Source organism: Canis lupus, chromosome 29 (genome assembly GCF_048164855.1).
Source record: "Canis lupus baileyi chromosome 29, mCanLup2.hap1, whole genome shotgun sequence".
NCBI lineage: Eukaryota > Metazoa > Chordata > Mammalia > Carnivora > Canidae > Canis > Canis lupus.
The window spans coordinates 44095886-44120755 of record NC_132866.1 but is presented as its reverse complement, the minus strand read 5'-3'; positions in this window follow the sequence as shown (position 1 = coordinate 44120755).

The following is a 24870-nucleotide window of genomic DNA, read 5'->3' as shown; positions in this document are numbered from 1 at the left end:
CCAGATTCACCAGGTCCAAGAGGCCCACGTGGGGACCTGAGTCACCAGGTATGGGTGAAGCCCAGGTGGCAACCCCACTCCCCAGGTCCAGGTGAGGCCAACCTGCAGGCCAGAGTCACCAGATGCAGGTGAGGTCCAGGTGGGTACCAGAGTCACCAGATCTAGGTGAGGTCCATGTTGGAAAGGGAGTCACCAGGTCCAGGAGAGGTCCAGGTGGGACCAGAGTCACCAGATCCAGGTGAATACCAGGTGCGGACCAGAGTCACCAGATCCAGGTGAATCCCAGGTGGGGACCAGACTCACTAGGTCCCGATGAGGCCCAGGTAAGGACCAGAGTTACCAGGTACAGGTGAGGCCCCGGTGGGGATCAGAGGCAACAGATCCATGTGAGGCCGGCTTTGGGACCATGGTCAACAGTTCTAATTGAGGCCCAGGTGTGGAACACAGTAAGCAGATCCAGGTGAGTCCCCGGTGGTGACAAGAGTCACCACGTCCAGGTGAGGCCCAGGTGGGGACCAGGATGACCAGGTACAGGGGAGGCCCTTGAAAGAACCAGAGTCAACATTTCGAGGTCAGGCGCAGGTGGCAACCAGGGTCAGTAGGTCCAAGTCAGGCCAATGTGGGGTTCACAGTCACTAGGGCACGGTGAGACCCAGAGGGGGACCAGCGTCACCTGGTCCAGGTGAGGTCCAGTTGTGGAACACAGTCACCGGGCCCAAATTTTGCCCAGTTGAGGACCTGGTTCAACAGGGCCAGTTGAGGCCCAGAAGGGGACCGGAGTCCCAAAATCCAGGTGATGCCCAGGTGGGGACCACAGTCACCATATCCAGGGTAGACTCAGGTGCAGACCAGAATCACCATGTCCAGGTGAGGTGCAGGTGGCAACCACACTCACCAGGTCCCGGTGAGTCCCTGGTGGGGACCAGAGTCACGAGGTATTTGAGAAGCTAGAAACACTGCAGCCACCAAGTCGACATGATGTCGATGTGGGAACGAGAATCACCAGTTACAGGTGAGGACCAGGTGGGGATCCGACTCACCATGTCCAGGTGAGACCCAGGTGGGAACCAGTGTCACCATGTCCAGGTGTCGCCCAGGTGAAGACCGGAGTTAATAGGTCCGGCTGGGTCACTGTTAGTGAACAGTGTAACCATATCCTGATGCTACCCAGGTGGGTACCAGAGACAACAGGTCCTGGTGAGTCCCAGGTGGGTCCAGAGACATTAGGACCAGGTGAGGTCCCAATGGGAACCACAGTCTCCAGGTCAGGTGAGGCTATGCTTAGCATCAGAGTCACCAGTTACAGGTGAGGCCCACGTGGAGCCAGAGTCACCTGGTACAGTAGAGGCCAAAGTCAGGACCAGAGTTACCAGGATCAGGACAGTCCCAGTGGGGAATAGAGTAACCATGTCCCGATGATGCCAATGTAGACCCAGAGCCACCAGGTGCGGATGAGGCACAGGTGGGGAGCATATTCACGAGGTCCTGGTGAGGCCCAGTTGAGGACCAGAGTCACCAGGTCTAGTTGAGGCCTAGAGGGGTAGCAGATTCACCTGCTCTAGGTGACATCCAGATGGGGACCAGATTCACCATGTCAGGCTGAGGCCCAGAGGGGATCCAGAGTCATCAGGTCCAGGTGAGGCTCAGGTGTGGAACAGAGTATCCAGGTCATAATGGTCCACAGGTGAGGACCAGAGTCAGCAGATCTGGGTAAGGCCCAGTTAGGATCAGAGTCATCAGTTCCAATGAGGCCAAGAAGGAGTGCACAGCAATCAGGTCCAGGTGGGGAACAAATTCACCAGGAATGAGTGAGGCCCAATGGGGACAAGATTCACCAGGTCCAGGTGATTCCCAGGTGGTGACCAGAGTTACTAGTTGCAGGTGAGGACCAGGTAAGGACCAGATTCACCAGGTCCAAGTGAGGCCCACTTTGGGACCTGTGTCACCAGGTATGGGTGAGGCCCAGGTGGCAACCCCACTCACCAGGTCCAGGTGAGGCCAAAATGCAGGCCATGCAGAGGAACCATGTCCCGATAATGCTCAGGTAGGGACCAGAGTTACCAGGTCCTGGTGAGGCCAACCTGCAGGCCATGCAGAGGAACCGTGTCCCGATAATGCCCAGGTAGGGACCTGAGTTACGAGTTGCAGGTGAGGCCATAATGGGGACCGGAGTCACCAGGTAAATGTGAGTCTACAAGAACACCACAGTCACCAGGTCCAGGTGTGGTTCATGTGGGAACAAGAGTCACCAGGTCCAGGTGAGACCCAGGTGGGGACCAGAGTCACCAGGTCCAGATTGAGGACTAGGTGGGGGAGAAGAGTGATCAGGACCAATTGAGGCCAAAGTCCGGAGCAAAGTTATCATGTCCAGGTGAGGCCCAGGTGGGGAACAGAGTAACCATGTCCCCTTGATGCCAGGTGGGAAAAGAGTCACAAGGTCCACACGAGGCCTAAGTGAGGAGTAGATTCACTAGGTCCTGTTGAGGCCCAGTTGAGGAGCCGTGTCCCCAGCTCCGGGTGAGTCCCAGAGGGGGACCAGAGGCACCCGTTCTGGTGATATCCAGCTGGAGACCAGAGTCACCACGTCATGGTGAGGCCTAGAGGGGGACGAGAATCACTAGTTCCAGGTGAGGCCCTGATGTGGAACTGAGAAACCAGGTCCCATGATGCCCATATGAGGACCTGAGTCACCAAGTCCAGGTGAGGTCCCTGTGGGAACCATGCACCTCGTCCAAGTGAGGCCCACGTGGGACCACCGTCACCAGGTCCAGGTAAGGCCCAGGTATATAAGTGAGTATCCAGGTCCCAATGAGGCAAGGTAAGGACCAGAGACAACAGATCCAAGATAGGCTCAAATATGGATAAGAGTCATTGTGTTCCAGGTGAGGCCAGATGGAGACCACAGGAACCAGGTCCAGGAGAGCCCAATAGGGAACCAGAGCCACCAGATCCATGTGAGGTCCAGGTGGCAACACAGTCACAAGTTCCAGGTGAGGCGCAATTGGCAACAGGATTCACCAAGACCAGGGGAGGCCCAGGTAGCGACCAGTCACCACATCCAGGTGCGGACCAGCTAAGGTCCAGATTCACCAGGCCCAAGAGAAGCCAAAGGGGTGACCAGAGTCACCAGGTAAGGGTGAAGCCCAGAGGGGGTACCAGAGTAACCAGTTTAGTTTGAGGCCCAGAATGGGACCAGAGGTCCCTGGTCAGAGTGAGGTCCAGGTTGGAATAGAGTATCCAGGTCCCAATGATGCCTGGGTGAGGAACAGAGTTACTAGGGCCATGCAGGCCTAGATGGGGAACAGAATCACCAGGTCCTGGTGAGGCATAGAATAAAACCACAGTCACCAGTATCAGGTGAACCCCTTGTGGGAACCAGAGCCACACTATCCAGCTGAGTCCCAGGTCCATGTGAGACCCACGTGCGGACCAGATTCATCAGGTCGAATTGAGGCATAGCTGAGGACAAGAGTCACCAGGTCTGGGTGCGGCCTAGTTGGGACAAGATTCAGCAGTTCTGAGGTAGGTCAAAGTGGGGACAAGAGTCAACAGGTCCAGGTGAGGCCAAACTGAGGACGAGAGTCACCAGGTCCAGGTGAGGTCCAGGTGGGGACCAGTGTCATCAGATCCAGGTGAAGTCCAGGTGGGGACCAGAGTCACGAGATCCAGGTGAAGTCCAGGTGGGGACCAGAGTCGCTAGGTCCAGATGAGGCCCAGGTGAGGACCAGAGTTACCAGGTACACGTGAGGCCCTGGTGGGGATCAGAGGCAACAGGTCCATGTGAGGCCGGCTTAGGGACCATGGTCAACAGGTCTACTTGAGGCCCAGGTGTGGAACACAGTAAGCAGGTCCAGGTGATTCCCCGGTGGTGACAAGTGTCACCACGTCCTGGTTTGGCCCAGGTGGGGACCAGAATCACCAGGTACAGTGGAGGCCCTTGAAAGAACCAGAGTCAACAGTTCGAGGTCAGGCGCAGGTGGCAACCAGGGTGAACAGGTCCAAGTAAGGCCAAAGTGAGGTTCACAGTAACTAGGGCACGTGAGACTCAGAGGGGGACCAGAGTGACCTGATCCAGGTGAGGTCCAGTTGTGGAACACACTCACCGGGTCCCAAATTTGCCCAGTTGAGGACCATGGTCAACAGGGCCAGGTGAGGCCCAGATGGGGACCGGAGTCCCGAAATCCAGGTGAATCCCAGGTGGGGACCACAGTCACCAGATCCAGGGTAGTCTCAGGTGCAGACCAGAATCACCAGGTCCAGGTGAGGTGCAAGTGAAACCAAACTCACCAGGACCCGGTGAGGCCCTGGTGGGGATCAGAGTCACGAGGTACATGAGAAGCTAGGAACACTGCAGCCACCAGATCCATATGATGTTCATGTGGGAACGAGAATCACCAGTTACAGGTGAGGACCAGGTGGGCATCCGACTCACCATGTCCAGGTGAGTCCCAGGTGGGAACCAGTTTCACCATGTCCAGGTGTGGCCCATGTGAAGAACAGAGTTAATAGGTCCGGCTTGGTCACTGATAGTGAACAGGGTAACCATATCCTGATGCTACCCAGGTGGGTACCAGAGACACCAGGTCTTGGTGAGGCCCAGGTGGGTCTAGAGACATGAGGTCCAGGTGAGGTCCTGATGGGAACCACAGTCACCAGGTCAGGTGAGGTCATGCTTAGAATCAGTGTCACCAGATAAAAGTGAGGCCCAAGTGGTGCCAGAGTCACCTGGTACAGACGAGGCCAACGTCCGGACGAGAGTTACCAGGATCAGGGCAGTCCCAGTGGGGAATAGAGTAAACATGTCCCGATGAAGCCCAGGTAGAACCAAGTCACCAGGTCCAGATGAGGCGCAGGTGGGGAGCATGTTTACTAGGTCCCGCTGAGGCCCATTTGAGGACCAGAGTCGCCAGGTCTAGTTGAGGCCTAGAGGGGTACCAGATTCACCTGGTCTAGGTGACATCCAGATGGGGACCAGAGTCACCATGTCAGGGTGAGGTCCAGAGGGGATTAAGAGTCATCATGTCCAGGTGAGACCCAGGTGGCGACCAGTCACCGGATCCAGGTGCGGACCAGCTAAGGACCAGATTCACCAGGCCTAATTGAAGCCCAAGGGGTGACCTGAGTCACCAGGTAAGGGTGAGTCCCAGAGGGGGAACCAGAGTAACCAGTATAGTTTGAGGCCCAGAATGGGACCAGAGGTCCCTGGTCAAAGTAGGCCCAGGTGTGGCATAGAGTATCCAGGTCCCAATGATGCCTGGTTGAGGACCAGAGTCACTAGGGCCATGCAGGCCCAGATGTGGAACAGAATCACTAGGTCCTGGTGAGGCATAGAATAAGACCACAGTCACCAGTATCAGGTGAGCCCCTGAGGGAACCAGAGCCACTCTATCCAGCTGAGTCCCAGGTCCATGTGAGGCGCACGTGAGGACCAGATTCATCAGGTCGAATTGAGGTATAGCTGGGTACAAGAGTCACCAAGTCTGGGTGCGGCCTAGGTGGGGGAAGATTCAGCAGTTTTGAGTTAGGTCAAAATGGGGACGAGAGACATCAGGTCCAGGGGAGGCCAAACTGAGGACCAGAGTCAACAGATCCAGGTGAGGTCCATGTTGGAAAGAGAGTCACCAGGTCCAGGAGAGGTCCAGGTAGGGACCAGTGTCACCAGATCCAGGTGACGTCCAGTTGGGGACCAGAGTCACCAGATCCATGTGAAGCCCAGATCGGGACCATACTCACTAGGTCAAGATGAGTCCCAAATGAGGACCAGAGTAACCAAGTACACGTGAGCTCCCGTTTTGATCAGAGGCAACAGGTTCATGTGAGGCCGGCTTGGGGACAATGGTCAACAGATCTACTTGAGGCCCAGGTATGGAACACAGTAAGCAGGTCGAGGTGAGTCCCCGGTGGTGAAAAGAGTCACCACGTCCAGGTGAGGCCCAGTTGGGGACGAGGATCACCAGGTACAGGGGAGGGCCTTGAAAGAACCAGAGTCAACAGTTCGAGGTCTGGCGCAGGTGGCAAACAGGATCAGCAGGTCCAAGTCAGGCCAAAGTGGGGTTCACAGTCACTAGGGAACGGTGAGACCCAGAGGGGGACCAGAGTAACCTGGTCGAGGTGAGGTCCAGTTGTGGAACACAGTCACCGGGTCCCAATTTTGCCCAGTTGAGGACCATGGTCAACAGGGCCAGGTGAGGCCCAGATGGGGACCGGAGTCAAAATATCCAGGTGAAGCCCAGGTGGGGACCACAGTCAACAGATCCCGGGTAGTCTCAGGTGCAGACCAGAATCACCATGTCCAGGTGTGGCCCAGGTGAAGAGCAGAGTTAATAGGTCCGGCTGGGTCACTGTTAGTGAAGAATGTAACCATATCCTGATGCTATCCAGGTGGGTACCAGAGACACAAGGTCCTGGTGAGGCCCCGGTGGGACCGGAGACATGAGGTCCAGGTGAGGTCCCGATGGGTTCCCCAGTCACCAGGTCAGGTGAGGCCATGCTTAGGATCAGAGTCACCATGTACAGGTGAAGCCCAGGTGGAGACAGAATCACCTGGTACAGAAGAGGCCAAAGTCAGGACCAGAGTTACCAGGATCAGGTGAGTCCCAGTGGGGAATACAGTAACCATGTCCCTATGATGCCCAGGTAGAACCAGAGTCACCAGGTCCAGATGAGGCGCAGGTGGGGAGCATGTTCACTAGTTCCCGGTGAGGCCCAGTTGAGGACCAGAGCAACCAGGTCAAGTTGAGGCCTAGAGTGGTACCAGATTCACCTGGTCTAGGTGACATTCAGATGGGGACCAGAGTCACCATGTCAGGGTGAGGCCCAGAGGGGTTCCAGAGTCATCATGTCCAGGTTAGGCTGAGGTTTGGAACAAAGTATCCAGGTCATAATGGTCCGCAGGTGAGGACCAGAGTCACCAGATCTGGGGGAGGCCCACTTAGGATCAGAGTCACCAGTTCCAGGTGAGGCCAAGAAGGAGTCCACAGAAATCAGGTCCAGGTGGGGAACAAAGTCACCAGGACAGGGTCAGGCCCAGATTGGGACCAGATTCACCAGGCCCATGTGATTCCCAGGTGGTGACCAGACATACCAGTTCCGGGTGAGAACCAGGTAAGGACCAGATTCACCAGGTCCAAGTGAAGCCCACATGGGGACCTGTGTCACCACGTATGGGTGAGGCCCAGGTGGCAACAACACTCACCAGGTCCAGGTGAGGCCAACTCCAGGCCATGTTGTGGAACCATGTCCCGATGATGCCCAGAGAGGGACCAGAGTCACCAGGTCCAAATGAGGCCCAGATGGAGCATATTCACTAGGTCCAGGTGAGGCCCAGTTGAGGACCAGAATCACCAGATCTGGTTGAGCCCTAGAGGGATACCAGAATCACCTAATCAAGGTGACATCTAGATGGGGACCAGAGTCACCAGGTCAGGGTGAGGCCCAGAGAGGTTCAAGAGTCATCATGTTCAGGAGAGGCTCAGGTGTGGAAGAGAGTCACCAGGTACCAAGGATGCCCAGGTGAGGACCAGAGTCACCAGGTCCAGGTGAGGCCCAGGTGGTGACCAGAGTCCTCGGGTCTGGGAGAGGACCAGGTAAGGACCAGATTCACCAGGTCCAAGAGGCCCACGTGGGGACCTGAGTCACCAGGTATGGGGTGGCAACCCCACTCACCAGGTCCAGGTGAGGCCAACCTGCAGGCCAGAACCACCAGATCCAGGAGAGGCCCAGGAGAGGACCAGAGTCACCAGGTAAAAGTGAGTCTACAAGAACACCACAGTCACCAGGTCCAGGTGAGATTCATGTGGGAACGAGAGTCACCAGGTCCAGGTGAGACCCAGGTGGGGACCACAGTCACCAGGTCCAGATTGAGGCCTAGGTGGTGGGTCCAGAGTCATCAGGACCAGTTGAGGCCAAAGTGCGGAGCAAAGTTATCATGTCCAGGTGAGGCCCAGGTGGGAAACAGAGTAACCATGTCCCATTGATGCCAGGTGGGAAAAGAGTCACAGGTCCAGTCGAAGCCTAAGTGAGGAGTAGATTCACCAGGTCCTGCTGAGGCCTAGTTGAGGACCAGTGTCCCCAGCTCCGGGTGAGTCTCAGACGGGGACCAGAGTCACCAGGTTCTGGTGATATCCAGGTGGGGCCAGAGTCACCAGATCCACGTGAAGCCCAGGTGGGGACCAGAGTCACTAGGTCCCGATGAGGCCCTGGTGAGGCCCAGAGTTACCAGGTACACGTGAGGCCCCGGTCGGGATCAGAGGCAACAGGTCCATGTGAGACCGGCTTGGGGACCATGGTCAACAGGTCTACTTGAGGCCCTGGTGTGTAACACAGTAAGCAGGTCCAGGTGAGTCCCCGGTGGTGAAAAGAGTCACCACGTCCAGGTGAGTCCCAGGTGGGGACCAGGATCACCAGGTACAGTTGAGGCCCTTGAAAGAACTAGAGTCTTCTGGCACAAAAACAGACACATAGATCAGTGAAACAGAATAGAGAATCCAGAAGTGGACCCTGAACTTTATGGGCAACTAATATTCGATAAAGGAGGAAAGACTATCCATTAGAAGAAAGACAGTCTCTTCAATAAATGGTGCTGGGAAAATTGGACATCCACATGCAGAAGAATGAAACTAGACCACTCTCTTTCACCATACACAAAGATAAACTCAAAATGGATGAAAGATCTAAATGTGAGACAAGATTCCATCAAAATCCTAGAGAAGAACACAGGCAACACCCGTTTTGAACTCGGCCATAGTAACTTCTTGCAAGATACATCCACGAAGGCAAAAGAAACAAAAGCAAAAATGAACTATTGGGACTTCATCAAGATAAGAAGCTTTTGCACAGCAAAGGATACAGTCAACAAAACTCAAAGACAACCTACAGAATGGGAGAAGATATTTGCAAATGACATATCAGATAAAGGACTAGTTTCCAAGATCTATAAAGAACTTATCAAACTCAACACCAAAGAAACAAACAATCCAATCATGAAATGGGCAAAAGACATGAACAGAAATCTCACAGAGGAAGACATAGACATGGCCAACATGCACATGAGAAAATGCTCCGCATCACTTGCCATCAGGGAAATACAAATCAAAACCACAATGAGATACCACCTCACACCAGTGAGAATGGGGAAAATTACCAAGACAGGAAACAACCAATGTTGGAGAGGATGCGGAGAAAAGGGAATCCTCATACAATGTTGGTGGGAATGTGAACTAGTGCAGCCACTCTGGAAAACTGTGTGGAGGCTCCTCAAACAGTTAAAAAAATACCTGCCCTACGACCCAGCAATTGCACTGTTGGGGATTTTCCCCATAGAGACAAATGCAATGAAACGCCGGGACACCTGCACCCCGATGTTTATAGCAGCAATGGCCACGATAGCCAAACTGTGGAAGGAGCCTCGGTGTCCAACGAAAGATGAATGGATAAAGAAGATGTGGTTTATGTATACAATGGAATATTACTAGCAATTAGAAATGACAAATACCCACCATTTGCTTCAACGCGGATGGAACTGGAGGGTATTATGCTGAGTGAAGTAAGCCAGTCGGAGAAAGACAAACATTATATGTTCTCATTCATTTGGGGAATATAAATAATAGTGAAAGGGAATATAAGGGAAGGGGGAAGAAATGTGTGGGAAATATCAGAAAGGGAGACAGAACGTAAAGACTGCTAACTCTGGGAAACGAACTAGGGGTGGTAGAAGGGGAGGAGGGCGGGGGGTGGGAGTGAATGGGTGACGGGCACTGGGGGTTATTCTGTATGTTAGTAAATAGAACACCAATAATAAAAAATAAATTTAAAAAGAAAAGAAAAAGAAAGAACCAGAGTCAACAGGTCGAAGTCAAGCGCAGGTGGCAACAGGGTCAGCAGGTCCAAGTCAGGCCAAAGTGCGGTTCACAGTCATTAGGGCACGGTGAGAACCAGAGGGGGACCAGAGTCACCTGGTCCAGGTGAGGTCCATTTGTGGAACACAGTCACCGGGCCCCAATTGTGCCCAGTTGAGGACCATGGTCAACAGGGCCAGGTGAGGCCCAGATGGGGAACGGAGTCCCCAAATCCAGGTGAAGACCAGGTGGGGACCACAGTCACCAGATCCAGGGTAGTCTCAGGTGCAGAGCAGAATCACCAAGTCCAGGTGAGGTGCAGGTGGCAACCACACTCACCAGGTCCCGGTGAGGCCCTGGTGGGGACCAGAGTCACGAGGTACATGAGAAGCTAGAAACACTGCAGCCACTAGGTCCACAGGATGTCCATGTGGGAACGAGAATCACCAGTTACAGGTGAGAACCAGGTGGGGATCCGACACACCATGTCCAGTTGAGACCCAGGTGGGAACGAGTGTCACCATGTCCAGGTGTGGCCCAGGTGAAGACCAGAGTTAATAGGTCCGGCTGGGTCACTGTTAGTGAACAGTGTAACCATATCCTGATGCTACCCTGGTGGGTACCAGAGACACCAGGTCCTGGTGAGGCCCAGGTGGGACCAGAGATATGAGGTCCAGGTGAGGTCCCGATGGGAACCACAGTTACCAGGTCTGGTGAGGCCATGCTTAGGATCAGAGTCACCAGTTACAGGTGAGGCCCAGGTGGAGCCAGAGTCACCTGGTACAGAAGAGGCCAAAGTCAGGACCAGAGTTACCAGGATCAGGTCAGTCCCAGTGGGGAATAGAGTAACCATGTCCCGATGATGCGCAGGTAGAACCAGAGTCACCAGGTGCAGATGAGGAGCAGGTGGGGAGCATATTCTCTAGGTCTCCGTGAGGCGCACTTGAGGACCAGAATCTCCAGGTCTAGTTGAGGCCGACAGGGGTACCAGATTCACCTGGTCTAGGTGACATCCAGATGTGGAGCAGAGTAACCATGTCAGGGTGAGGCCCAGAGGGGATCCATAGTCATCATGTCCAGGTGAGGCTCAGGTGTGGAACAGAGATCCAGGTCATAATGGTCCACAGGTGAGGACCAGAGTCACCAGATCTGGGTGAGGCCCAGGTATGATCAGAGTCACCAGTTCCAGGTGAGGCCAAGAAGGAGTCCACAGCAATCAGGTGCAGGTGGGGAACAAAGTCACGAGGACTGGGTGAGGCCCAGATGGGGACCAGATTCACCAGGTACAGGTGATTCCCAGGTGGTGACCAGAGTTACCAGTTCCGGGTGAGGACCACGTAAGGACCAGATTCACCAGGTCCAAGTGAGGCCCACGTCGGTACCTGTGTTACCAAGCATGGGTGAGGCCCAGGTGGCAACCCCACTCCCCAGGTCCAGGTGAGGCCAAACTGCAGGCCATGCAGAGGAACCATGTCCCGATGATGCCCAGATAGAGACTAGAGTCACCAGGTCCAAATGAGACCCAGATGGAGCATATTCACTAGGTCCAGTGAGGTCCAGTTGAGGACCACTGTCACCAGATCTGGTTGAGGCTTAGAGGGGTACCAGAATCACATCGTCCAGGTGACATCCAGATGGGGACCTGAGGCATCAGGTCAGGGAGAGGCCTAGAGTGGTTCCAGAGTCATCATGTCCAGGTTAGGCTCAGGCGTGGAACAGAGTCACCAGGTACCAATGATGCCCAGGTGAGGCCCAGAGTCACCAGATCTGGGTGACACGCAGATAGGATCAGAGTCACCAGTTCCAGGTTAGGCCAAGAAAGAGTCCAAAGCAATCAGGTCCAGGTGGGGAACAAAGTCACCAGGAATGGGTGAGGCCCAGATGGGGACCAGAATCACCAGGTCCAGGTGAGGTCCAGGTGGTGACCAGAGTCCCTGGGTCTGGGAGAGGCCAGGTAAGGACCAGATTCATCAGGTCCAAGAGGCCCACGTGGGGACCTGAGTCACCAGGTATGGGTGACGCCCAGGTGTCAACCCCACTCACCAAGTCCAGGTGAGGCGAACCTGCAGGCCAGAGTCTCCAGATCGAGGTGAGGCCCTAGTGGGGACCTGAGTCACCTGGGAAATGTGAGTCTACAAGAACACCACAGTCACCAAGTCCAGGTGTGGTTCATGTAGGAACGAGAGTCACCAGGTCCAGGGGAGACCCAGGTGGGGAACACAGTCACCAGGTCCCTATTGAGGCCTAGGTGGGGGGACGAGAGTCATCAGGACCAGTTGAGGCCAAAGAATGGAGCAAAGTTATCATGTCCAGGTGAGGCCCAGGTGGGGAACAGAGTAACAATGTCCCATTGATGCCAGGTGGGAAAAGAGTCACAAGGTCAGACGAGGCCTAAGTGAAGAGTAGATTCATCAGGTCCTGTTGAGGCCTAGTTGAGAACCAGTGTCCACAGCTCCGCTGAGTCTCAGAGGGAGACCAGAGTCACCCGGTTCTGGTGATATCCAGGTGGGGACCAGAGTCACCACGTCAGGGTGAGGCCCAGAGGGGAAGGTGAATCATTAGGTCCAGGTGAGGCCCCTATGTGGAACTGAGAAACCAGGTCCCATGATGCCCATATGAGGACCTGAGTCACCAGGACCAAGTGAGGTCCCTGTGGGAACCAGTCACCTCATCCAGGTGAGGCCAAGGTGGGACCTCTATCACCAGGTCCAGGTGAGGCCCAGGTATATAAGAGAGTATCCAGGTCCCAATGATGCCCAGGTAAAGACCAGAGTCAACAAGTGCAGGAGAGGCACAAATATGGATCAGAGTCATTGTGTTCCAGGATAGGCCAGATGGAGACCACAGGAACCAGGTCCAGGAGAGCCCCAAATGGGAACCAGAGCCCCCAGATCCAGGTGAGGTCCAGGATGGACCACAGTCACAAGGTCCAAGTGAGGCCAAGATGGCAACAGGATTCACCAAGTCCAGAAGAGGTCCAGGTGGCGACCAGTCACCAGATCCAGGTGCGGACCACCTAAGGACCAGATTCACCAGGCCCAAATGAAGCCCAAGGGGTGACCAGAGTCACCAGGTAAGGGTGAGGCCCAGAGGGGGAACCAGAGTAACCAGATTAGTTTGAGGTCCAGAATGGGACCAGAGGTCCCTGGTCAAAGTGAGGCCAAGTGTGGAATAGAGTATCCAGGTCGCAATGATGCCTGGGTGAGTACCAGAGTCACTAGGGCCATGCAGGCCCAGATGGGGAACAGAATCACTAGGTCCTGATGAGGCATAGAATAAAACCACAGTCACCAGTATCAGGTGACCCCTTGTGGGAACCAGATCCACTCTATCCAGCTAAGTCCCAGGTTCAGCTGAGTGCCAGGTCCATGTGAGGCAAACGTGAGGACCAGATTCATCAGGTGGAATTGAGGCAAAGGTGGGGACAAGAGTCACCAGGTATGGATGTGGCCAGGTTGGGGCAATATTCAGCAGTTCTGAGTTAGGTTCAAGTGGGGACGAGAGACACCAGGTCCAGGTGAGGCCAAACTGAGGACCAGAGTCACCAGATGCAGGTCAGGTCCAGGTGGGGACCAGAGTCACCAGATCCAGGTGAAGTCCAGGTGGGGACCAGAGTCATCAGATCCAGGTGAAGCCCAGGTGGGGACCAGAGTCACTAGGTCCAGATGAGGCGAATGTGAGGACCAGAGTTGCCAGGTATACGTGAAGCCCCGGTGGGGATCAGAGGCAACAGGTCCATGTGAGGCCGGCTTGGGGACCATGGTCAACAGGTCTACTTGAGGCCCAGGTGTGGAACACAGTAAGCAGATCCAGGTGACTTCCCGGTGGTGACAAGAGTCACCAGGTCCAGGTGAGGCCCATGTGGGCACCAGGATCACCATGTCCAGGGGAGGCCCTTGAAAGAACCAGTGTCAACAGTTCGAGGTCAGGCGCAGGTGGCAACCAGGGTCAACAGGTCCAAGTCATGCCAAAGTGGGGTTCACAGTCACTACGGCACGGTGAGACCCAGAGGGGAACCAGAGTCACCTGATCCAGGTGAGGTCCAGTTGTGGAACGCAGTCACCGGGTCCCAAATTTGCCCAGTTGAGGACGATAGTCAACAGGGCCAGGTGAGGCCCAGATGGGGACCGGAGTCCAAATATCCAGGTGAAGCCCAGATGGGGACCACAGTCAGTAGATCCAGGGTAGTCTCAGGTGCAGACCATAATCACCAGGTCCAAGTGAGATGCAGGTGGCAACAACATTCCCCAGGACCCAGTGAGGCCCTGGCGGGGACCAGAGTCACAAGGTACATGAGAAGCTAGAAACACTGCAGCCACCAAGTCCACATGATGTCCATGTGGGCCGGAGAATCAGCAGTTACACAAGAGGACCAGGTGGGGATCTGACTCACCATGTCAAGTTGAGACCCAGGTGGGATCCAGTGTCACCATGTCCAGGTGTGGCCCAGGTGAAGACCAGAGTAAATAGGTCCGGCTGGGTCACTGTTAGTGAACAGTGTAACCATATCCTAATGCTACCCAGGTGTGTACCGGAGACACCAGGTCCTGGTGAGGCCCAGGTGGGACCAGAGACATGAGGTCCAGGTAAGATCCCGATGGGAACCACAGTCACCAGGTCAGGTGAGGCCATGCTTAGGATCAGAGTTACCAGTTACAGGTGAGGCCCAGGTGGAGCCAGAGTGACCTGGTCCAAAAGAGGCCAAAGACAGGACCAGAGTTACTAGGATCAGGTCAGTCCCATTGGGGAATAGAGTAACCATGTCCCGAGGATGCCCAGGTAGTACCCGAGTCACCACGTCCAGATGAGGCGCAGGTGAGGAGCATGTTCACTAGGTCCAGGTGAGGCCCAGTTGAGGACCAGAGTCACCAGGTCTGGTTGAGGCCAACAGGGGTACCAGATTCACCTGGTCTAGGTGACATCCAGATGGGGACCAGAGTCACCATGTCAGAGTGAGGCCCAGAGAGGATCCAGAGTCATTATGTCCAGGTGAGGCTCAGGTGTGGAACAGAGTATCCAGGTCATAGTGGTCCGCAGGTGAGGACCAGAGTCACCAGATCTGGGTGAGGCCCAGTTAGGATCAGACTCACCAGTTCCAGGTGAGGCCCAAAAGGAGTCCACAGCAATCAGGTCCAGGTGGGGAGCAAAGTCACCAGGACTGGGTGAGGCCCAGATGGCGACCAGATACTCCAGGTCTAGGGGATTCCCAGGTGGTGACCAGAATTACCAGATTCACCAGGTCCAAGAGGCTCAAGTGGGGACCTGAGTCACCAGGTATGGTTGAGGTCCAGGTGGCAACCCCACTCACCAGGTCCAGGTGAGGCCAAACTGAGGACCAGAGTCACCAGATGCAGGTCAGGTCCAGGTGGGGACCAGAGTCACCAGATCCAGGTGAAGTCCAGGTGGGGACCAGAGTCATCAGATCCAGGTGAAGCCCAGGTGGGGACCAGAGTCACTAGGTCCAGATGAGGCGAATGTGAGGACCAGAGTTGCCAGGTATACGTGAAGCCCCGGTGGGGATCAGAGGCAACAGGTCCATGTGAGGCCGGCTTGGGGACCATGGTCAACAGGTCTACTTGAGGCTCAGGTGTGGAACACAGTAAGCAGATCCAGGTGACTTCCCAGTGGTGACAAGAGTCACCAGTACCAGGTGAGGCCCATGTGGGCACCAGGATCACCATGTCCAGGGGACGCCCTTGAAAGAACCAGTGTCAACAGTTCGAGGTCAGGCGCAGGTGGCAACCAGGGTCAACAGGTCCAAGTCATGCCAAAGTGGGGTTCACAGTCACTACGGCACGGTGAGACCCAGAGGGGGACCAGAGTCACCTGATCCAGGTGAGGTCCAGTTGTGGAACACAGTCACCGGGTCCCAAATTTGCCCAGTTGAGGACGATAGTCAACAGTGCCAGGTGAGTCCCAGATGGGGACCGGAGTCCCCAAATCCAGGTGAAGCCCAGGTGGGGACTACAGTCACCAGATCCAGGGTAGTCTCAGGTGCAGACCAGAATCACCAGGTCCAGGTGAGGTGCAGGTGGCAACCACACTCACCAGGTCCCGGTGAGGCCCTAGTGGAGACCAGAGTCACGAGGTATATGAGAAGCTAGAAAAACTGCAGCCACCAGGTCCACATGATGTCCATGTGGGAATGAGAATCACCAGTTACAGGTGAGGACAAGGCGGGGATCCGACTCACCATGTTCAGGTCAGACCGAAGTGTGTACCAGTGTCACCATGTCCAGGTGTGCCCCAGGTGAAGACCAGAGTTAATAGGTCCGGCTGGGTCACTGTTATTGAAGAGTGTAACCATATCCTGATGCTACCCAGGTGGGTACCAGAGACACCAGGTCCTGGTGAGGACCAGGTGGGACCAGAGACATGAGGTCCAGGTGAGGTCCCGATGGGAACAACAGTCACCAGGTCAGGTGAGGCCATGATTAGGATCAGAGTCACCAGTTACAGGTGAGGCCCAGGTGGAGCCAGAGTCACCCGGTAGAGAAGATGCCAAAGTCAGGACCAGAGTTACCAGGATCAGGTCAGTCCCAGTCGGGCATAGAGTAACATTGTCCCGATAATGCCCAGGTAGAACCCGAGTCACCACGTCCAGATGAGGCGCAGGTGGGGAGTATATTCACTAGGTCCCGGTGAGGCCCAGTTGAGGTCCAGATCACCCGGTCTAGTTGAGGCCTAGAGGGGTACCATATTCACCTGGTCTAGGTGACATCCAGATGGGGACCAGAGTCACCATGTCAGAGTGAGGCCCAGAGGGGATCCAGAGTCATCATGACCAAGTGACTCTCAGGTGTGGAAAAGAGTATCCGGGTCATAATGGTCCACAAGTGAGGACCAGAGTCACCAGATCTGGATGAGGCCCAGTTAGGATCAGAGTCACCAGTTCCAGGTGAGGCCAAGAAGGTGTACACAGCAATCAGGTTCAGGTGGGGAACAAAGTCACCAGGACTGGGTGAGGCCAAGATGGGGAGCAGATTCACAAGGTCCAGGTTATTCCCAGGTGTGGACCAGAGTTACCAGTTCCGGGTGAGGACCAGTTAAGGACGAGATTCACCAGGTCCAAGTGAGATCCACGTGTGGACCTTGTCACAATGTATGTGTGAGGCGCAGATTACCACCCCACTCACCAGGTCCAGGTGAGGCCAACCTGCAGGCCATGAAGAGGAACCATGTCCCGATGATGCCTTAGTAGGGAACAGAGTTACCAGGTCCAGGTGAGGACAACCTGCAGGCCATGCAGTGGAACCATGTCCTGATGATGACCAGGTAGGGACCTGATACACCAGGTCCATATGAGGCCCAGATGGAGCATATTCACTAGGTACAGGTGAGTCCCCTTTGAAGACCAGAGTCACCAGATCTGTTTGAGGCCTAGGGGGTACCAGAATCACCTTGTCCATGTGACATCCAGATGGGGACCAGAGTCACTAGGTCAGGGTAAGGCCCAGAGCGGTTCCAGAGTCAACATTTCCAGGTGAGGCTCAGGTGTGGTACAGAGTCACCAGGTACCAATGATGCCCAGATGAGGACAGGAGTCACCCGGTCTGGGTGACGCACAGATAGGATCAGACTCACCAGTCCAGGTGAGGCCAAGAAAGGGCACAGCAATCAGGTCCAGGTGGGGAACAAAGTCACCAGGAATGGGTGATGCCCAGATGTGGACCAGATTCACCAGGTCCAGGTGAGGCCCAGGTGGTGACAAGAGTCCCCGGGCCTAGGAGGGGACCGGGTAAGGACAAGATTCACCAGGTCCAAGGGGCCCACGTAGGGACTTGAGTCACCAGGTATGGGTGAGGCCCAGGTGGCAACCCCACTCACCAGGTCCTGGTGAGACCAAGCTGCAGGCCAGAGTCACCAGATCCACGTGAGTCCCTAGTGGGGACCGGATTCACCAGGTAAAAGTTAGTCTACAAGAACGCCAGAGTCACCAGGTCCAGGCGTGGTTCATGTAGGAACGAGACCAACAGGTCCAGGTGAGACCCATGTGGGGACCACAGTCACCAGGTCCAGGTGTGACCCAGGTGGGGACCACAGTCACTAGGTTCAGTTTGAGGCCTAGGTGCGGGGATCAGAGTCATCAAGACCAGTTGAGGTCAAAGTGTGGAGCAAAGTTATCATGTCCAGGTGAGGCTCAGAGGGAACAGAGTAACCATGTCCCATTGATGCCAGGTGGGAAAAGTGTCACAAGGTCCAGACGAGACCTAAGTGAGGAGTATATTCACCAGGTCCAGTTGTGCCCAGTTGAGGACCAGTGTCCCAGCTCCGGGTGAGTCCCAGAGGGGGAACAGAGTCACCGATTCTGGTGATATCCAGATGGGGACCTGAGTCACCATGTCAGGCTGTGGCCCAGAGGGGATCCAGCTTCATCATGTCCAGGTGAGTCTCAGGTGTGGAACAGAGTATCCAGTTCATAATGGTCCACAGGTGAGGACCAGAGTCACCAGATCTGGGTGAGTCCCAGTTACGATCAGAGTCACCCGTTCCAGGTGAGGCCCAAAGGAGTCCACAGCAATCAGGTCCAGGTGGGGAACAAAGTCACCAGGACTGGGTGAGGCCCAATGGGGACCAGATTCACCAGGTCCAGATGATTCCCATGTTGTGTCCAGACTTACTAGTTCCGAGTGAGGACCAGGTAAGGACCAGATTCACCATGTCAAAGAGAGGCCCACGTGGGGCCCTGTGTCACAAGGTATGTGGGAGGCCCAGGTGGCAACCCCACTTACCAGGTCCAGGTGAGGCCAACCTGCAGGCCATGCAGAGGAACCATGTCCTGGTGATGCTCAGGTTGGGACCAGATTTGCCAGGTCCAGATGAGGCCAATCTGCAGGCAATGCAGTGGAACCATGTCCCGATGAGCCCAGGTAGGGACCAAGTCACCAGGTCCAAATAAGGCCCAGATGGAGCATATTCACTAGGTCCAGGTGAGGCCCAGTTGAGGACCAGTTTCACCATATCTGCTTGAGCCTTAGAAGGGTAAGAGAATCATCTGGTCCAGGTGATATCCAGATGGGGACGAGAGTCACCAGGTCAAGTGGAGGCCCAGAGTGGTCCCAGAGTCATCGGGTCCAGGTGAGGCTCAGGTGTGGAACAGAGTCACCAGGTACCAATGATGCCCAAGTGAGGACCAGAGTCACCAGATCTGGGTGAGGCCCAGATAGAATCAGAGTCACCAGTTGCAGGTGAGGCCAAGAGAGAGTTCACAGCAATCAGGTCCAGGTGGGGAACAAAGTCACCAGACCTGGGTGAGAACCAGATGGGGACCAGATTCAACAGGTCCAGGTGAGGCCCAGGTGGGGATAGAGTCCCCGGGTCTAGGAAAGGACCAGGTAAGGACCAGATTCACCAGGTCCAAGAGGCTCACGTGGGGACCTGAGTCACCAGCTATGTGTGAGGCCTAGGTGGCAACCCCACTCACCAGGTCCAGGTGAGGCCAACCGGTGGGCCAGAGTAACCAGATCCAGGTGAGGCCCTAGTGGGGACCGGAGTCACCAGGTAAATGTGAGTCTACAAGAAAACCACAGTCACCAGGTCCACGTGTGGTTCACCTGGGAACGAGAGTCACCAGGTCCAGGTGAGACCCAGGTGGGGACCACAGTCACCAGGTCCAGATTGAGGCCTAGGAGGGGGGACGAGAGTCATCAGGAGCAGTTGAGGCCAAAGTGTGGATCAAAGTTATCATGTCCAGGTGAGGCCCAGGTGGGGAACAGAGTAGCAATGTCCCATTGATGCCAGGTGGGAAAAGTGTCACAAGGTCCAGACGATGCCTAAGTGAGGAGTAGATTCACCAGGTCCTATTGAGGCCCAGTTGAGGACCAGTGTCCCCATATCCGGGTGAGCCCAGAGGGGGACCAGAGTCACCCGGTTCTGGTGATATCCAGGTGGGGACCAGAGTCACCACGTCAGGGTGAGGTCCAGAGGGGGACGAGAATCACTAGGTACAGGTGAGGCCCCGATGTGGAACTGAGAAACCAGGTACCATGATGCCCATATGAGGACCTGAGTCACCAGGTCCAGGTGAGGTCCCTGTGGGAACCAGTCACCTCATCCAGTAGAGGCCCGGGTGGGACCAAAGTCACCAGGTCCAGGTGAGGCCCAGGTATATAAGAGAGTATCGAGGTCCCAATGATGCCCATGTAAGGACCATAGTCAACGGGAGCAGGAGAGGCCCAAATATGGATCAGAGTCATTGTGTTCCAGGTGAGGCCAGATGGAGACCACAGGAACCAGGTCCAGGAGAGCCCTATATGGGAACCTGAGCCACCAGATCCAGGTGAGATCCAGGTGGGACCACAGTCACAGGGTCCAGGTAGTCACTAGGGCCATGCAGGCCCAGATGGGAACAGAATCCCTAGGACCAGGTGAGGCATAGAATAAGACCACAGTCAGCTGTATCAGGTGAGCCCCTTGTGGGAACCAGAGCCACTCTATCCAGCTGTGTCCCAGGTCCATGTGAGGCTCACGTGAGGACCAGATTCATCAGGTCGAATTGAGGCATAGCTGGGGACAAGAGTCACCAGATCTGGTTGCGGCCGAGGTGGGGCAAGATTCAGCAGTTCTGATTTAGGTCAAAGTGGTGAGGAGGGATGCCAGATCCAGGTGAGGCCAAACTGAGGACCAGAGTCACCAGATGCAGGTCAGGTCCAGGTGTGGACCAGAGTCCCCAGATCCAGGTGAAGTCCAGGTGGGGACCAGAGTCACCAGATCCAGGTGAAGCCCAGGTGGGGACCAGAGTCGCTAGGTCCAGATGAGCCCCGGTTGAGGACCAGAGTTACCAGGTACACGTGAAGCCCCGGTGGGGATCAGAGGCAACAGGTCCATGTGAGGCCGGCTTGGGGACCATGGTCAACAGGTCTACTTGAGGCCCAGGTGTGGAACACAGTAAGCAGGTCCAGGTGAGTTCCCGGTGGTGACAAGAGTCACCAGGTCCACGTCAGGCCCATGTGGGCACCAGGATCACCATGTCCAGGGGAGGCCCTTGAAAGAACCAGAGTCAACAGTTCGAGGTCAGGCGCAGGTGGCAACCATGGTCAGGAGGTCCACGTCAGGCCAAAGTGGGGTTCACAGTCACTAGGGCACGGTGACACCCAGATGGGGACCAGAGTAACCTGGTCCAGTTGAGGTCCAGTTGTGGATCACAGTCACCGGGTCACAATTTTGTCCAGTTGAGGACCATGGTCAACAGGGCCAGGTGAGGCCCAGAGGGGAACCAGAGCCCCAAATCCAGGTGAAGCCCAGGTGGGGACCACAGTCACCAGAACCAGAGTATTCTCAGGTGCAGACCAGAATCACCAGGTCCAGGTGAGGTGCAGGTGGCAACCACACAACAGGTCCCGGTGAGGCCCTGTTGGGGACCAGAGTCACGAGGTACATGAGAAGGTAGAAGCACTGCAGCCACCAGATCCACATGATGTCCATGTGGGAACGAGAATCACCAGTTACAGGTGAGGACCAGGCAGGGATCCAAATCACCATGTCCACGTGAGACCCTGGTGGGAACCAGTGCCACCATGTCCAGGTGTGGCCCAGGTGAAGACCAGAGTTAATAGGTCCGGCTGGGTCACTGTTAGTGAACAGTGTAACAATATCCTGATGCTACCAAGGTGGGTAACAGAGACACCAGGTCCTGGTGAGGCCCAGGTGGGACAAAAGACATGAGGTCCCGGTGAGATCCCGATGAGAACCACAGTCACCAGGTCAGGTGAGGCCATGCTTAGGATCAGAGTCACCAATTACAGGTGAGGCCCAGGTGGAGCCAGAGTCACCAAGTAGAGAAGACGCCAAAGTCAGGACCAGAGTTACTAGGATCAGGTCAGACCCAGTGGGGAATAGAGTAACCATGTCCCGATGATGCCCAGGTAGAACCCGAGTCACCACGTACAGATGAGGCGCAGGTGAGGAGTATATTCACTAGGCCCCGGTGAGGCCCATTTGAGGACCAGATTCCCCCAGTCTATTTGCGGCCTAGAGGGGTACCAGATTCACCTGGCCTTCGTGACATCCAGATGGGGACGAGAGTCACCATGTCAGGGTGAGGCCCAGAGTTGATCCAGAGTCATCATGTCCAGGTGAGGGTCAGGTGTGGAACAGAGTATCCAGGTCATAATGGTCCATAGGTGAAGACCAGAGTCACCAGATCTGGGTGAGGCACACATAGCATCAGACGCACCAGTACGAGGTGAGGCCAAGAAAGAGTCCACAGCAATCAGGTCCCGGTAGGGAACAAAGTCACCAGGACTGGGTGAGGCCCAGATGGGGACCAGATTCACCAGGTCCAGGTGATTCCCACGTGGTGACCAGAGTTACCAGTTCCGGGTGAGGACCAGGTAAGGACCATATTCACCAGGTCCAAGTGAGGCCCACGTGGGTACCTGTGTCACCGGTATGGGTGAGGCCCAGATGGCAACCCCACTCACCAGGTCCAGGGGAGGCCAAACTTCGGGCCATGCAGAGGAACCGTGTCCCGATAATGCCCAGGTAGGGACCAGAGTTACGAATTGCAGGTGAGGCACTAATGGGGACCGGAGTCACCAGGTAAATGTGTCTACAAGAACAGCACAGTCACGAGGTCCACATGTGGTTCATGTGGGAACAAGAGTCACCAGGTCCAGGTGAGACCCAGGTGGGGACCACAGTCAACAGGTCCAGATTGAGGACTAGGTGGGGGACCAGAGTCATCAGGACAAGTTGATGCCAATGTGTGGAGCAAAGTTATCATGTCCAGGTGAGGCCCAGGTGGGGAACAGAGTAACCATATCCCATTGATGCCAGGTGGGAAAAGAGTCACAAGGTCCAGACGAGGCCTAAGTGAGGAGTAGATTCACCAGGTTCTGTTGAGGCCCAGATGAGGACCAGTGTCCCCAGCTCCCGGTGAGTCCCAGAGGTGGACCAGAGTCACCTGGTTCTGGTGATATCCAGGTGGGGACCAGAGTCACCACGTCAGGGTGAGGCCCAGAGGGGGACGAGAATCACTAGTTCCAGGTGAGGCCCCGATGTGGAACTGAGAAACCAGGTCCCATGATGCCCATATGAGGACCTGAGTCACCAGGTCCAGGTGAGGTCCCTGTGGAAACTAGGCACCTCGTGCAAGTGAGGCCCAGGTGAGACCACAGTCACCAGGTTCAGGTGAGGCCCAGGTATATAAGTGAGTATACAGGTCCCAATGAGGCCAGGTAAGGACCAGAGAGAACAGATCCAGGATAGGCCCAAATATGGATCAGAGTCATTGTTTTCCAGGTGAGTCCAGATGGAGACCACAGGAACCAGGTCCAGGAGAGCCCAATATGGGAACCAGAGCCACCAGATCCATGTGAGGTCCAGGTGGGAACACAGTCACAAGGTCCAGGTGAGGCGCAATTAGCAACAGGATTCGCCAAGTCCAGGGGAGGCCCAGGTGGCGACCAGTCACCACATCCATGTGCGGACCAGCTCATGTCCAGATTCACCAGGCCCAATAGAAGTCAAAGGGGTGACCAGAGTCACCAGATCCAGGTGAAGCCCAGGTGGGGACCAGAGTCACTAGGTCCAGATGAGGTCAAGGTGGGGACCAGAGATATCAGGTACAAGTGAGGCCCCGGTGGGGATCAGAGGCAACAGGTCCATGTGAGGCCGGCTTAGGGACCATGGTCAACAGGTCTACTTGAGACCCAGGTGTGGAACACAGTAAGCAGGTCCAGGTGATTCCCTGGTGGTGACAAGTGTCACCACGTCCTGGTTTGGCCCAGGTGGGGACCAGAATCACCAGGTACAGTGGAGGCCCTTGAAAGAACCAGAGTCAACAGTTCGAGGTCAGGCTCAGGTGGCAACCAGGGTCAGCAGGTCCAAGTCAGGCCAAAGTGGGGTTCACAGTCACTAGGACACGTGAGACCCAGAGGGGGACCAGAGTGACCTGGTCCAGGTGAGGTCCAGTTGTGGAACACAGTCACCGGGTCCCAATTTTGCCCAGTTGAGGACCATGGTCAACAGGGCCAGGTGAGGCCCAGATGGGGACCGGAGTCCCCAAATCCAGTTGAATCCCAGGTGGGTACCACAGTCACCAGATCCAGGGTAGTTAGGTGCAGACCAGAATCACCAGGTCCAGGTGCGGTTCAGGTGAAACCAAAGTCACCAGGACCCGGTGAGGCCCTGGTGGGGATCAGAGTCACTAGGTACATGAGAAGCTAGAAACACTGCAGCCACCAGGTCCACATGATGTCCATGTGGGAACGACAATCACCAGTTACAGGTGAGGACCAGGTTGGGATCCGACTCAACATGTCCAGGTGAGTCCCAGGTGGGAACCAGTGTCACCATGTCGATGTGTGGCCCATGTGAAGACCAGAGTTAATAGGTCCGGCTGGGTCAATGTTAGTGAACAGTGTAACCGGATCCTGATGCTACCCAGGTGGGAACCAGAGACACCAGGTCCTGGTGAGGCCCAGGTTGGACCAGAGTCATGAGGTCCAGGTGAGGTCCCGATGGGAACCACAATCACCAGGTCAGTTGAGGCCATGCTTAGGATTAGAGTCACCAGTAACCGGTGAACCGAAGGTGGACCCAGAGTCACCTGGTACAGAAGAGGCCAAATCAGGACCAGAGTTACCAGGATCAGGTCAGTCTCAGTGCGGAATGCAGTAACCGTGTCCCGATGATGCCCAGGTAGAACCAGAGTCACCAGGTCCAGATGAGGCACAGTTGGGGAGCATATTCACTAGGTCCCAGTGAGGCCCAGTTGAGGACCAGAGTCACCAGATCTGGTTGAGTCCTAGAGGGGTACCCGAATCACCTGGTCCAGGTGACATCCAGATGGAGACCAGAGTCACCAGGTCAGGGTGAGACACAGAGCGTTTCCAGAGTCATCATGTCCAGGTGAGGCTCAGGTGTGGAACAGAGTCAACAGGTTCCAATGATGCCCAGGGTAGGACCAGAGTCACCAGATCTCGGTGACGCGCAGATAGTATCAGAGTCACCAGTTCCAGGTGAGGCCAAGAATGAGTCCACAGCAATCAGGCCCAGGTGGGGAACAAAGTCACCAGGACTGCGTGAGGCC